This window comes from Nanorana parkeri, unplaced genomic scaffold (assembly GCF_000935625.1).
Source record: "Nanorana parkeri isolate BGI_ZX_2015 unplaced genomic scaffold, ASM93562v1 scaffold2835, whole genome shotgun sequence".
Classification (NCBI taxonomy): domain Eukaryota; kingdom Metazoa; phylum Chordata; class Amphibia; order Anura; family Dicroglossidae; genus Nanorana; species Nanorana parkeri.
The window spans coordinates 42,663-57,081 of NW_017309103.1; the positions used below are offsets into that span (position 1 = coordinate 42,663).

The 14,419-nt window shown below is 46.8% G+C and overlaps 1 pseudogene; it reads right to left on the reverse strand.

The window, feature by feature from the left end:
- Positions 1–1,031: 1,031 nt before the first annotated feature.
- The window catches only part of LOC108802386, a 33,359-nt pseudogene continuing 19,971 nt past the window's right edge, over positions 1,032–14,419 (reverse strand).

Genomic DNA, 14,419 nt, shown 5'->3' on the forward strand with positions numbered 1-14,419 from the left:
CTTACATCTGGAAGCAGAGGCTAGGGATGGACAACAAGGAGTACTTCTTTGCTGGTCCTGAAGTAGACATAGCCATTGTCAAGAAAGTGTGTTCCCCCCATGACCTTCTCAGTGGAGGTGTCCAGCTCTTCTGCAAAGGGGATCCTCTCCAAGTGCTTCTTGCACACCAGTTTCACCGACCAGTACTTGAGTCAGAAACTTCTGACTACGCTGGGAGACCCCGCGCAGCTGTTTCTAATGCTAAGCATTCTCTGACCTCATTGATGAACAACTTAATGGTGTCATGCATCTTTTGGGACAGGATTGGGGAATGTCAGAGCCTCTGCAGAGGAGACATCAGAATCAGATGTCTTTGTCCACTTTTGCCTCATCATCTGGTATCAGGGTAGTACACAAGGACCCCACAGGACTCTAGGTGGCCACAGCAAAGCCTACCACAGTTGTGGAAACATCACCTGGCCCCACAAAGCTGCAAGCACAACATTTTTTGCGTGGGCCATCCATGCGAGGGGTGGGGCATGGGGGTGCAGAAACACACCACCAAACAGAGCGCAGAAAATGTATAAGGCCAGTATTACCCAGAGTACCCTTGGGGAGGAGGAAGGACAAGGACTCACCCACCAGCTGATGTACAACAAACCACAAGCATTGGAGGGGGGAAGAAAAAACCCTTGCACCTCGGCTTTGCTCAGTTCGGACAAGCGCACCCCTTCTTCCAGGAAGGGGTCTTCAAGGACTGGGTTACACTGCTGCAGATATGCCTCTACCCTGGACCTGTAGAGCACCCTGTGAGGGACCCAACGTGCTGCACTACATGCCAAGGTGGGCCCCAAGTTCCTCTGTGATGTCTAGTAAGACTGGTCTGATCTGAAAATCACTTCCCGTACTCCGGGCAGGAATATGGCCTCACCGCTGTGAGATGTTTAACAAGGTCTGATTTCTATGTATAACATTTCTGCACTGGGGACAGGAATACAGCTTCTCACAATGTGCATGTCCCTGTTAAAGAGAAAGATGGGTCTGTGAAAAACATTTCCCTCACTCAGGGGGTGAACTTGGCTTCTTCCCCTTGTGTGATTTGTAATGTCTGAGCAGTTTGGATTTATGAAGAAAACTTTTCCCACACTCATTGCATGGATGTGGCTTCTCACCCGTGTGCATACTCTGATGACTGGAAAGATGACCCTTCTGTGAAAAACGTTTCCCACACTCAGAGCAAGAATACGGCTTCTCGCCTGTGTGTAATCTCTGATGTAAGTTAAGAGCAGACTTTGCTGAAAAATATTTCCCGCACTCAGAGCAGAAAAATGGTTTATTTCCCGTGTGCGACTTCTGATGTTTGGTAAGATTGGACTTCTGTGAAAAACATCTCCCACACTCAGGGCAGGAATACGGCTTCTCCCCCGTGTGTAATAACTGATGCTTGGAAAGGTTGGACTTGTGTGAAAAACTTCTCCCGCACTCAGGACAGGAATATGGCTTCTCTCCGATGTGTAATCTCTGATGTACATCAAGACTGAACTTTTGCGAAAAACATTTCCCACACTCAGAACAGGAATACGGCTTCTCCCCCGTGTGAGATCTGTAATGCTTGATGAGTTCTGATTTATGAAGAAAACATTTCCCACACTCATAACAGTAAAGATACTTGTCACCCATGTGAGAACTCTGATGTACGCAAAGAGTTAAATCAGAGCTATAAGTTTCCCCGCACTCGGGACAGGAAAATGTCTTCTCCTCCTGAATTCCGGCACCATCCCCCACAGGACGAGGTTGCTCAGAGTCAGAGGGATTCCATGCTCTATCCACACTGTGAAGTCCACCATCCATAGCTGAGCTCATTGTCTCTTCTCCCGCACAATCTGCTGTGATGTCCTCATCTTCCATCTTACAACCTGGAGATAAAGTCAGAGGATCCTTTGAGGGTTTCTCCATGGCGTGTCCTGGAAACATAGAAACACATGATGGAGAGATATGAGAGGGTTAGATGACTTCACTCAACATTCCATCTGGATCAGGAGGTCTGAGGGAGCAGATGTTCTCTGTGGAGGTCCCAACCAGCCGGGACTCCTCCCCTCTTCAGTCAAAGGTCCTTTGGTCCTCCTCCCAGATCACTTCTACATTAAAACAGCCTTGTCAGAAGAGGCGGAGCCAATGGGGACTGGGAGGAGCGTACTCTTCACCCAACCACAAGCCTAGGCACTGGGTCACGTCAGGGTCTACAAGTTCAGACTTGTAGACCCTTCACCACAGAACAAGTGACCCCAGGCCTAGACTTCTGGTGATGGAGGGAGCTTGGAGAAGTATGTTCTCCTGGAAAGAGAAGTGTTTCAGTCTTTGTTACTTTTCAACCCAACAAGACTGATAATAGAGTTTTATGTTTAGCTAGAAGTCTGCTGGAAGAAGAGGAACCGACCTAAGAAAGGCCCAATCTGTGTCCTCATATCTGTGCTCCTGGAACTAGGAGTGACACCCAACCCAATACTGCCAGCTGAGCCCCAGGAAGAATATAATATGGGTCACCTGTGCTGATCTCTGTAGGAGTGTCCTCCTCTATGAGTGTCCTCGTCATTCCATCCTCCTTCGTATGTTGCTGATCATCCCTCACATACGTCTCTTCTACGTCACCCTCAACTTTCACCTTCATCAGATCTTCACCCTAAACCAACAGAATGGCAGAAAGTCTCATCTTGTAGAGTCCACACATCATCTCCACATGTCAGAGTCTTCAATCACTCAACTCCACCTACCTGATCATGGTGGGGGATGGTGAGATCTTCCTGTGTGGAATCCCGGGAATACAGAGGACGGGGACATCTCTCTGGTGGGTTCCTCTTACTAGGTGGCTCCATCATAATGTTCTTGTAGAGATCCTTGTGTCCTTCAGAAAGCTCCTTCATCACTCCATACTCCTCATCTTCCTCTTTAAACTCTTCTTTAACAACAACATTATAATCCCCGAGGTTTCCAATCTGAATATATAATAAAACATTCATTGTATCAAACACGCTTCTGTACAATCATCATCATCAATATCACTGACACACACAATGATAACGTCACCCTCCAGACACATCCCTCGTCTGTTCCTGGATCATGTCCCAGAATTCCCGGCACCGCTCACCTCTCCTGTCAGCAGCTCAGTGATCTTCTTGGTGACTTCTAGAATCTTCTCCATGTTGGGTCTCTCGGGTTTTAGGGAGTCACATGGGGGCACAGTGATGGTCACATGATCACCTGACTTCAGAAGAGGAAAACACTGGATGGAGAAACCAATAGGAATATTATGTTAGAATCCCAGAATCCTCCTCACCTCTCCGGTCAGGTCTGTGCTTTATTAATAGAGATAAGAGTGATGTCATGTGACTAGTGATGGGCACCGGGGAGATGACCTCTATTTTATGTGACTATGTAGAGTGACATGTATGCCTGTGTTGTAGGCCACATATGAAGAGGGAGAGATGAGGCATTGCTGGATTCATAAAGAAAAATTACATTGGAGACACAAAGCAGACATTTTACAGAGACACGCTGCACATCATGTAAGCCTTTTTAGTAGGCCGCATTTGAGGCGTGAGGGACGAGGCAACTTTTATCTAAAATTAAAATTTCCTTGGATGATGTCAGAGACACAGTAAGCAATGGATCAGTGGCATGAGATGGCAATGGATAGCAAGCCAGCATGGGTGGTAGGTGATGGTAAAAGATGACAGGCCAGCAGCAGTGGTAGGAGATGATAATGGAAGGAAGGCCTGCAGTGGTGGCAAGTGATGTTCTAGGATGGCAGGCCAACAGCAGTGATAAGAGATGTTATTGGAGGGCAGTAGCAGTAGATAGTAATGGATGCAGGTTATCAGTGGCAGCAGGAGATGCTATTGGATGGTAGGCCAGCAGTGGTGGCCGTAGATGTGTGCAACATGTGCTCTCCTACTCAACATCTAATTAAATCAAGGAGGACCTGCAGGAAAGTGATAAAATAATTCTGTGGGCTCCTTCCTGAGAGTTTGCATGGCTACGGAGGGATATCATGTATTGTAGAAGAAGACATTTGGTGCTGCAGATGACACTGAGGTACTCTGAGCCTGGGAGGAGGATGATGATGATGATGATGATGAAGGCTTGGATATTGACTCCACCACCCCCGTCCATGTTGTGGCTATATGGCACGCCCACTGCCAGACAGAAAGGGGAGATGCTGCCCGACCGCCAATTTGGTCTCTGGGTGCACTACATGCTTGCCACCTTCTGGCTGCACTTGAAGAACCTCTGCCTCTCCCGTTAGGACTCCCAGACATGGTGACAATTGGGGATTGCCCATTTTTTTGGCCGTTATGGCAATAGAGGGATTGATCCCATCAAAATAAAATGAAACCCAAAACACCAAACCTAATATAATAAATTCCCACACGTTTTTAGCTTTTTTTTTTAGGGACTTTTGGGTGTATTCGCAGTGACTGTAATGGACGGTACACAGTCGCAGCGCAATGCAACTCACAGTATTGGAGCACTGATACCACTGAGCAGCACAGTCAGTACGGGGGAGGGGGGTACAGTGTAGTCTCTGCAGCCCACCACACTGCAATGCACTGGAATGTCGGAGTGACAATATGTATCTCTGTATGACTCTGTGATATGACACTACTAGCACTGCACATGGAGCACAGACCGTCTCTCCATCACCAACCCCAACACACACTGACAGGAGGATGCTGGGAGAGCCGGCTGTTATAGAGATGGGGCCGCCACATTCTCCAAGCCCCGTTACTGACCAGAATTCTACAACAGACCAGAGGTCACAGGTCATGCAAAGCATTATGGGGGTTGTCACAAACCCAACCTCCCAGAATCCTCCTCACCTATCCGGTAGTATAATATTAGGATGGGGATATATTTTTGGGGTCCCCTGCTCTCCTGGGGGACCCCGGGCCACGGCACATGCCTTCAGGATGTAGAGCAGAGAGGAGAACGTCCATTTTTAGTGTTCCTGTGTTTAGTGACACAGGACCGCTGTACTCGCAGCGCTTCCTGTGTCAGCTGTCACAACCTGAGCTGTACAGAAGATTCAGCACACATGTGCCGGATCTTTTGTATTGGAGGGCAGGCTCATAAAGAGAACCTGTCACCACCAAATGCTATCACACATGGGGCTTGTTAGCTCCTGTGTGATAGCAATAAAGTTAAGTGAAAAAAGTAAACATAATAAATAAAAATTATTAATACTAATCCACACAGCCCACCTGAGACCCTGCACAGCCCACCTGAGCCCACCACAGGCCAACTTAGACTCCACACAGCCCTCCTGAGACCCAGCACAACCCACTTCAGACCAACACAGCCCACCTGAGACCCCCACAGGCCAACTGAGACCCCCACAGCCCACCTGAGACTCTGCACAGCCCACCTGAGACTCTGCACAGCCCACCTGAGACTCTGCACAGCCCACCTGAGACTCTGCACAGTCCACCTGAGACTCCGCACAGCCCACCTGAGACTCCGAACAGCCCACTTGAGACAATCACAGGCCAGATGGACTTCTGTTGGACCAGTACCCCATCTTCGGCCTTGGGACGATGCTGTAGTCTCTGGCGTGTGGTTTGGGGTACCCCATACAAAATTTTGCTACGGGGCCCTGTGATTTCTAGTTACGCCCCTGCCAAAAGGCCTAGTCCCTAGCCACCAACAGTCCCGAGTTCCGGGGGACTTTCCTGGAGGAGGAGGGGACATCGGCAATGCTGGCTGAATAGTGTCTCCTCTGTCCTGGGAGGAGAAGATGGAGTCACCACTGCGACACACCAAACTAAGTCCTCATTCACACCATAGTGTATCGGGAACGTGTGTTAGATCCACAGAGAGGTGCGCAATTCATCAACCGCAAATTTGTCCAAAATTTTAATCTTGGAAATTTGCATCAAATTTCAGAACAATTTGAATCTGAATCTCATCCCTCATACAAGAGACTGCTCAGGTGACACATCTACAAAATAAAGACAATGTTCTGACCCCATAATCGGGTAAAAGTTCTAACCCTGAAGGGGTTAATATATATGTTTCCACACTATATGAGTAACAGTATCTGCTGGAGATAAATGACGTCACAGTGACTATGGAGGACAAGGATGGTCATGCCGGGGGGAAAAAATATATCCTATTACCTCCTCTGCTGCGAGATCCAGCAATGTCTCCTTTATACGCCAAACATCAGACCTCTCACCCAGAACTTCCTGTCTGTACCTGACATCACTTCCTGTCATAGAGACTTCCTGTTAGTATAGGTGAGGTCACCACCTTGTGGAGCTCAGAGGAACTGCAGCCTCGAGAAACGTCTCGTAGAGTGAACACGGCCTTGTCATTGTTGCCGAGTGTCCCGGATGGTCATCAGCCGGGAATCATTCTCCCAAGAAAAAATGTCAGCGCGTCGCTAGAGTGTTCGGGTTTCACTTGAAGAAAAGGTGGCAACCCTAGCCTAGACCCAGCTAGTCCACTCAGCTACCAAGGGCGGGCTTTGGCAATGGGCAGACATGTGACCTCCTTCCATACTTATAACACCCCACAAAGCCCTGAGAATGAGGGAGATGATCTGAGAGAAGTCCCCATGGGATTCTTGTAGGTTTCTAACACATCCTCGGTGATCTATGAGCATGGGGAGTGTGATATCATTCCAGCAATAGATCATTTCACCATTCTGATTTGAGTCCCGGTAATATTCGCCCCTTAATGATCTTTTCCTGTCCCGAGGAGCTTGTGACTTCAGAATATAGGAGCGGGATGATGTCACAGATATTCTCTTCATTTACTGATATTAGAGATATTTGATTCATTCCGTAGTCACCAGAGGAGACAGAAGTCCACAATGTGAATAGAAGGCTTGGACCTGGACATGGAGGTCCATGGAAGGACCTGAGACCCGGCCACTAATGACCCCCTGACAGGTCATCCAGGCTTGTGTGCAGATCAGGATGGACATCTCCAGATGTGTCACCTACAACCCCAGCAGAGGAGGAGAGATCTATACACAATGGACTCCACGTTGTCTGAGAAACGTTTGTCCTTTCCTTAGATCAGAGGGATTATGTTTCATCTCTAATAACATCCAACATATCCGTCACAGGGAGATGATAGGACACATTATGGGCCACATGCAGATGCCAAATTGTATGTTTCGGGGGAACGCAATCACCTAGAGACCAACAGAACCGCTATATGGGGCCGGCATTAGGATGATGTGCTGGAGTCAGAATTCCTACCCCAACCCAGCCATTAGAACCAAGAGGTCCATATAACCTACAGCCCCTTAAGTAGGCCAGAACCCATCAGCGGATGAGATTACCACATCCATATGTGTTGGTACCCAGGGGTGAGTCCATCCCACGTCAATACCTCTATAAATTGAGCAGCATGAAAAATGAACTGTGTAAGTCACTTGGGGCTTCTCGTGTTACAGTTCTGCCTGGTGGAATGGCACAAGTGACCCTAGATGATGATGACAACTATAGAATTCCTATACTCATCAGCGGGATCTAGGTATGCTAGTGCCGTGCCGGGTGGAACTTTTATAATATATTTTAATGGCTGCACCATGTGAGGGGGTCTGAATGCCGAATGCACTGTACGACGCTATGAACTGATGACCTTATAATTGGAGTATACTACAGAACCCGCCCCCCTTCCCCTCAGATTAATGAGGAGGGGGAGAGTCGGCTCCTCCAACAAGTACGAGCCGGAGATACAAAACTACTCAGACACAAGTAGAAGAATAAAACCTCCAGTATGAGAAGGACTTGTAAGCTGGTATGGGTGCTTCCCCCTGTTGGTGTCCAGAATTGTAAGCCCCTTGGGAACCCGGAAGGAGTAAGTGTCCTCGAGCTGGTTGGGGTGCGGCTGGGGACATGGGTGGAGTCTTAGGAGAGGCTTTTTGGGCTGTTGGGCACCCAACCCAGGTCAACCATCTTTTACAGTATTATTTATGTATATTATTTGGTTTATTACTTTTGGTTATTGTTAAAGTTGTTTCGGTTTAATAAAAGGGGCGGCTGTGGCCGTTATAATCCACGTTGCGCAGTCCGAGTGTTTATTGGGGTTTTAACGGAGGGACGAAAATTGACAAATCCATCAGTCAAGGGAAAGAAAAGAAGATTTAATGATACAAATGTGAAGAGAACTTTTATCAATCACCTTACAATGAATATCATGAGAAGAAGAATAGAAACATTTCATCTTCATTTGTTTCACAATCATAAAAATGTCTTCATATATTTGTATCTTTATCAGGGAAATGTGAAATGTTCCTTCTGAAGACGTCATATCTTCCACTTTCCTCCAGCACCGGGCTCTCCAGAGTCCATGAAGCTGCCGGCGCAGACTGATCACTACTGCAGTGACATGGTCAGTCCCGTCATGTAGTCTGATCTCCCCTTCTCTTCATCCACAAGTCATATATAGCTCCTCCCCCTCACGATGATGGAACGTTCTATGAAGCTTCTGCTGAAGAGCACGGAAGGATCACCGGATGATTGGGCACTGGACAGAGCTGCGAGGACCCTCATATAACCCCGCCCCCTCCAGTAAATCCTCAATTTTTTGGCAAGCCATAGAGGGGCGGGTGCCGTGTTCTCTATGTACTCCAATAATGGATTTTACTGGTAAGTCAGAAGTCCTATTTTCTTGTTCATACCGCACAGGACACGGACTATTCAGAGACGACTGGGACACCCCAAAGCAACAGAACAGAGAGGTGGGCAACACCGCAAACCAGACCCAACAAATAACTCAAGGAAAAGCTCCTCAGATGGCAGCCCGTACCACCTCACACCAAGACTTGCTTCCAAAGAGGCACGACCATCCCCCTGATAGAACTTAGAGATCATGTGACCAGAGGAGCAAGTGTCGGCTTTACAAAACTGCAACAAAGATGCCCAAGAGGCACCGACGGCTCTAATGGAATGATAGGCGGAGTCCTACCCTAGAGAGAGTAGGCATGCACAATGACCCGTCCGATCCACCTAGAATATAGTGGAACAAGACGCAGGGCGGCCACTGTGAGGTCCATCAGGAAGGACAACGAAAGAATCAGACGGATAGAAAGAAGCTGTGACTGAGAGATAGACCCGGGGAGCCCTAACAACATCCAAACCATGGAGAGCCGCCACCTTAGTATGCTTCAGAGGCAGACAAAGGGAAGGAAGAACAATGTCTACAATAGAATAGAAGGAGAACACCAGCTTAGGTAGAACAGACTCCCAGGTCTGAGAACTTCCATATCCTTGTGTAACAAAGGTAAGTGGAGCCTTGCATGAAAGCCCCACAAACTTTGAAACCCTTCTACGGAGGTCATGGCTATGAGGAAAATCACCTTGCAGGTGAGATCTGTCAGAGAAATATCCTGAATAGGCTCAAAGGGAACCTGTTGAAGGCAAAAAAGGATCAAATTGAAGTCCCAGGCGATACTTGGGAGCATCAAGGAGGAGCCAGGTGGTCAACATCCTGAACAAAGGTTTTAGCCAGAGAATGAGAAGCCAAAGCCTTTGGAAGAAAATGGGCAAGGCCAAAATCTGCCCCTAGATCATACTTCAGGGATCTTGGTAATGACTCTGGGCCTCGTAGAAAAGCCACAGGGCAGGACTACAAACCGAAAACGATTGCCGCCCCCAGCATGAAACAGAAAGCAGTGGTGAGGACATATGGGAAGACAAAGTCATAGAGCAGAGTCTCCTTCACAGTAATGGTTAATGATCGGTTATAAGAGGTCATATCTACATCAACCTCCAGCTCTGGCCATTTATTCAGGAAGACTTCTTCCATGAATTTGGGAGGAGAAAGAAGCTTTTCAGGGTGCGGCCTATGAATAGGAAAAGTCTTACTGGAACGCTTCTTTTACTGGGAACCCATGTTGGTGGACTTCAGGGGATCCTGTGCAGGCGGATCCAGCACAACCTCGATGGTGTCACTCATCTTCTGAGACAGAACCGGGGAAGGAAAAGATGCACCTCCACATCAGCCCCACCCTCTTCTTCCTCATCCATTGAAAAGGGAGGCCACCATCACTTTTATTTAAATATCAAAAATAACAAACATGGCCAATCTCTGTTTTTCGACCAATTAAAAACAAAGTAGAAAAAAATCAGAACTGACTGTTGCTCTCGTAGCCTTTGTTGGGACTATTTATACCCATATATATTGTATCACCTCCGTCAAGGCTTATGGCAGTCTTCCCGTTGGGTTTCAACGTGTGTTTAGCTCCTTGGATATCCTTTCCATATATAGTTAATTCGACCCGTAAATTGCATGTGGAATCTCTCTAATTGTGATACTTTGTCTGTCTTGTGTTACATCAAGATATCACACGGTGTTTGATCAATTCCTTCCCTTTAGTTGTGTTAGCCTCCTGTGATTAGATTTTATTTCTAATTAGTTCACTGAGGATATTTGGAGGTAAGCTATTTCCTCGTGGGATATCGACGGTTCAGATGCCACACATGCAATGCCTGGACTAAAACCCTAACGGAGAAGATTTACCATACCAAAAAGACCTTGACTTAAGGCCTATGATACCCCCTATCCATTAGACTGATACTACATGGATATCCCTGAACCTCCAAGATTCTAAAATACCCGTACTAAGGATTAAATTGCTGGATCGTCTCTGTCGTTAAACAAACAAAACCATTTCCCGCAAGTGGAGAGGTAAGCTATACACAAAAACGACGGCGGCCTGGATATGTGAGTAAGACTACTATATAATTTTTTTCAATTGAAAACTATGCTAATAACGGATAAACCAAATGCATTAAGATCCCCTGAGCAAAAAGCAAGGGAAGACTCACATCATAACTAATGACGCAACCAATTATCACAGTTCAAGATCACTAACGAGTGTAACTGAACCGTCGATATCCCACAAGGAAATAGCTTACCTCCAAATATCCTCAGTGAACTAATTAGAAATAAAATCTAATCACAGGAGGCTAACACAACTAAAGGGAAGGAATTGATCAAACACCGTGTGATATCTTGATGTAACACAAGACAGACAAAGTATCACAATTAGAGAGATTCCACATGCAATTTACGGGTCGAATTAACTATATATGGAAAGGATATCCAAGGAGCTAAACACACGTTGAAACCCAACGGGAAGACTGCCATAAGCCTTGACGGAGGTGATACAATATATATGGGTATAAATAGTCCCAACAAAGGCTACGAGAGCAACAGTCAGTTCTGATTTTTTTCTACTTTGTTTTTAATTGGTCGAAAAACAGAGATTGGCCATGTTTGTTATTTTTGATATTTAAATAAATGCTTTTTTTTATTCAACTACAACACTAATGGTCTGTCCCGATCTTTAAATTAACCCTTGGACTGCCTATACCTAGTAGGCGGCCCGAATTTCTTTTTTGTTTCATGTACTTTTTGGTTATGGATCTGGTAAGACGGACCGAAATTTAAGGGTAAAAGACTGGAGCTATTGAATCTCCAGAAGCGAAACACCCCCCTCTTTTTTCTAGGCCACCATCACTGCATCATACAGAGAGTCTAAAGGGGACGGGGCAGAGGGCTACGCTTGCATCACTTGTGACTCGCCTCTCCAATAAGCGCCGACAGCTGACCCATAAAACAAGAAATAAAGGCCACAAACTCCTCCCACCTGAGGCATGAGGGACCCAAGATAGGGCGACAGAAGCATTAGAAGAGGGAAGTGAATCCAGCTGAAGGCTATCAGATAGACCATCAGGGGTGACCTCCTCACTGTAAATGTCAGAACATGTCCCATTACTCAAATCACCTTCGTGCTTTCTCTCTGCCATAGTGAGGGGCCCCCAGACAGATACTCACAAAACCGCACCAAGGGTCCTTGCAGTGGTCCCAGTGATCTGTGGCCCTGGCCTCGCTCTCTTCAATAGAACCCACCCCCTCCTACAGGAGGAAGTCTTCAGGGGATGGGTAACACCATGCCCATATGCCACTGCCCTGGACTTGTAAAGCACCCTGTGGCTAACCACAATGCATTGCATCAAGGTGGGCACCAAATGCAGGATTTAGTGCCCCGAGCAACATTACAGACTGGCCCAACAAGGTCCGGGTATGGTCCACCAAGCAATAGCCATGGGGTACTGATCTGGAATCCGGGAAGTAGCCGCTGTGGCTGGAAATAACCATAGGAATTTGAGAGAAGAACAAGGTAAAGGGACAATAAACTACACACATCTCTATCAGCAGAGAGCAGACATCTATCATCTAAGGACACAAGCAAAAAACAAGGATTTCCCGATGGGGGGAGGGGTTACATGAGTGATCGCAGCAGGTCATATCACCTGATGGAATCTGCATAAAGTCATCTCTGGATCTGCCTTTGTCCTGTAGTGTACCATCAAGAAAACAGCTTTCCCCAAGTGTAGATTATCTGATGTTAAGTATGATGGGAGTTTCATGAAAAACTTTTCCCGCACGTATGTCAGGAATATGGCTTCTTGTCTATGTGTAATCTCTTATGTGTATTAAGAGAGCTCCTTGCTGTAAAACATTTACCGCACTCTGAGCAGGAATATGGTTTCTTGCCCGTGTGCACTATCTGATGTTTGGTAAGGTTGCACTTAAGTGAAAAACTTCTCCCGCACTCGGAGCAGGAAAATGGCTTCTCCCCCGTGTGCAATCTCAGATGTTGGATAAGAACATACTTTTGTGTAAAACTTGTCCCACACTCAGTGCAAGAAAATGGTTTATCCCCTGTGTGTAATCTCTGATGAATGGAAAGATGGCCCTTCTGTGAAAAACCTTTCCCGCACTCAGGACAGGGATATGGCTTCTCGCCTGTGTGTACTATCTGATGTTTATTAAGAGAGCTCCTTGCTGTAAAACATTTCCCACACTCAGGGCAGGAATATGGTTTCACGCCTGTGTGCGATCTCAGATGTTTGGTAAGATTGGACTTAAGAGAAAAACTTCTCCCGCACTCAGAGCAGGAATATGGCTTCTCCCCCTTGTGTACTCTCTGATGTCGGATAAGATACCGCTTTTCTGCAAAACTCTTCCCGCACTCAGGGCAGGAATACGGCTTCTCCCCCGTGTGTAATCTCTGATGTTTAGTAAGATTGCACTTTTGTTCAAAACTTCTCCCGCACTCAGAGCAGGAATATGGCTTCTCACCCATGTGAGATCTGTAATGTGTGACAAGGTCTGCTTTACTAAGAAAACATTTCCCACACTCATAACAGTAAAGAAACTTGTCACCCATGTGAGAACTCCGATGAACACAATAAGTTAATTCAGAGGGAAAACTTTCCCCGCACTCAGGACAGGAAAATTTCTTCTCCCCCTGAATTCCGGCACCATCCCCCACAGGACGAGGTTGCTCAGAGTCAGAGGGATTCCATGCTCTATCCACATTGTGAAGTCCACCATCCATAGCTGAGCTCTTTGTCTCTTCTCCCGCACAATCTGCTGTGATGTCCTCATCTTCCATCTTACAACCTGGAGATAAAGTCAGAGGATCCTTTGAGGGTTTCTCCATGGCGTGTCCTGGAAACATAGAAACACATGATGGAGAGATATGAGAGGGTTAGATGACTTCAATCAACATTCCATCTGGATCAGGAGATCTGAGGGAGCAGCATGTTGGCTCTCTCAGGTTTTAGGGAGTCACATGGAGGCACTGTGATGGTCACATGATCACCTGACTTCAGGAGAGGAAAACTCTGGATGGAGAAACCAATAGGAATATCATGTTAGAATCCCAGAATCCTCCTCTCCGGTCAGGTCTGCGTTTTATTAATGGAGATAAGAGTGATGTCATGTGACCTCCCAGAATCCTCCTCACCTCCCCGGTCAGGTCTGTGTTGTATCAGTAGGGAAAAGAGTGACGTCATGTGACTAGTGATGGTGGAACTTACTACTGAAGTCTATAGGAGGCGAATCCTGGAAATAATTTCTCTCCATTTTAAGGCTCATGGACAAGGGATTGTCATACAAGGGAGCTGGGCTCTGCTCTGGGGGACATGTACCAATAACAACAATTACAAAAATAGTGACACGTATGCCTGTGTTGTAGACCCCATATGAAGAGGGAGAGAGGAGGCATTGTTTGACTCATAAAGAAATATTACATTGGATGAAGTCTAAGAAGCAGAAATATTACAGAGACCCGCTGCACATCATGTAAGCCTTTTTAGTAGGCCGCACTCTGGAGAAGTCCTGAAGTAGAGCATGAGAGGAGGTAACGAGAGAGCTGGAGGTCTTGAGAGGAGCGGAGAGTGCAGTATGGGTGATATACAGTATTGAGATGAGGTGGGTGATGTAGTCTGGGGCGGAGTTGTAGATGGCTTTGTATGTTGTTGTTAGTATTGTGAATTTTATGCATTAGGCAAGTGGGAGCCAGTGTAGGGATTGGCAGAGAGGGGCGGGGGTATGGGAGCCAGTGGAGGGA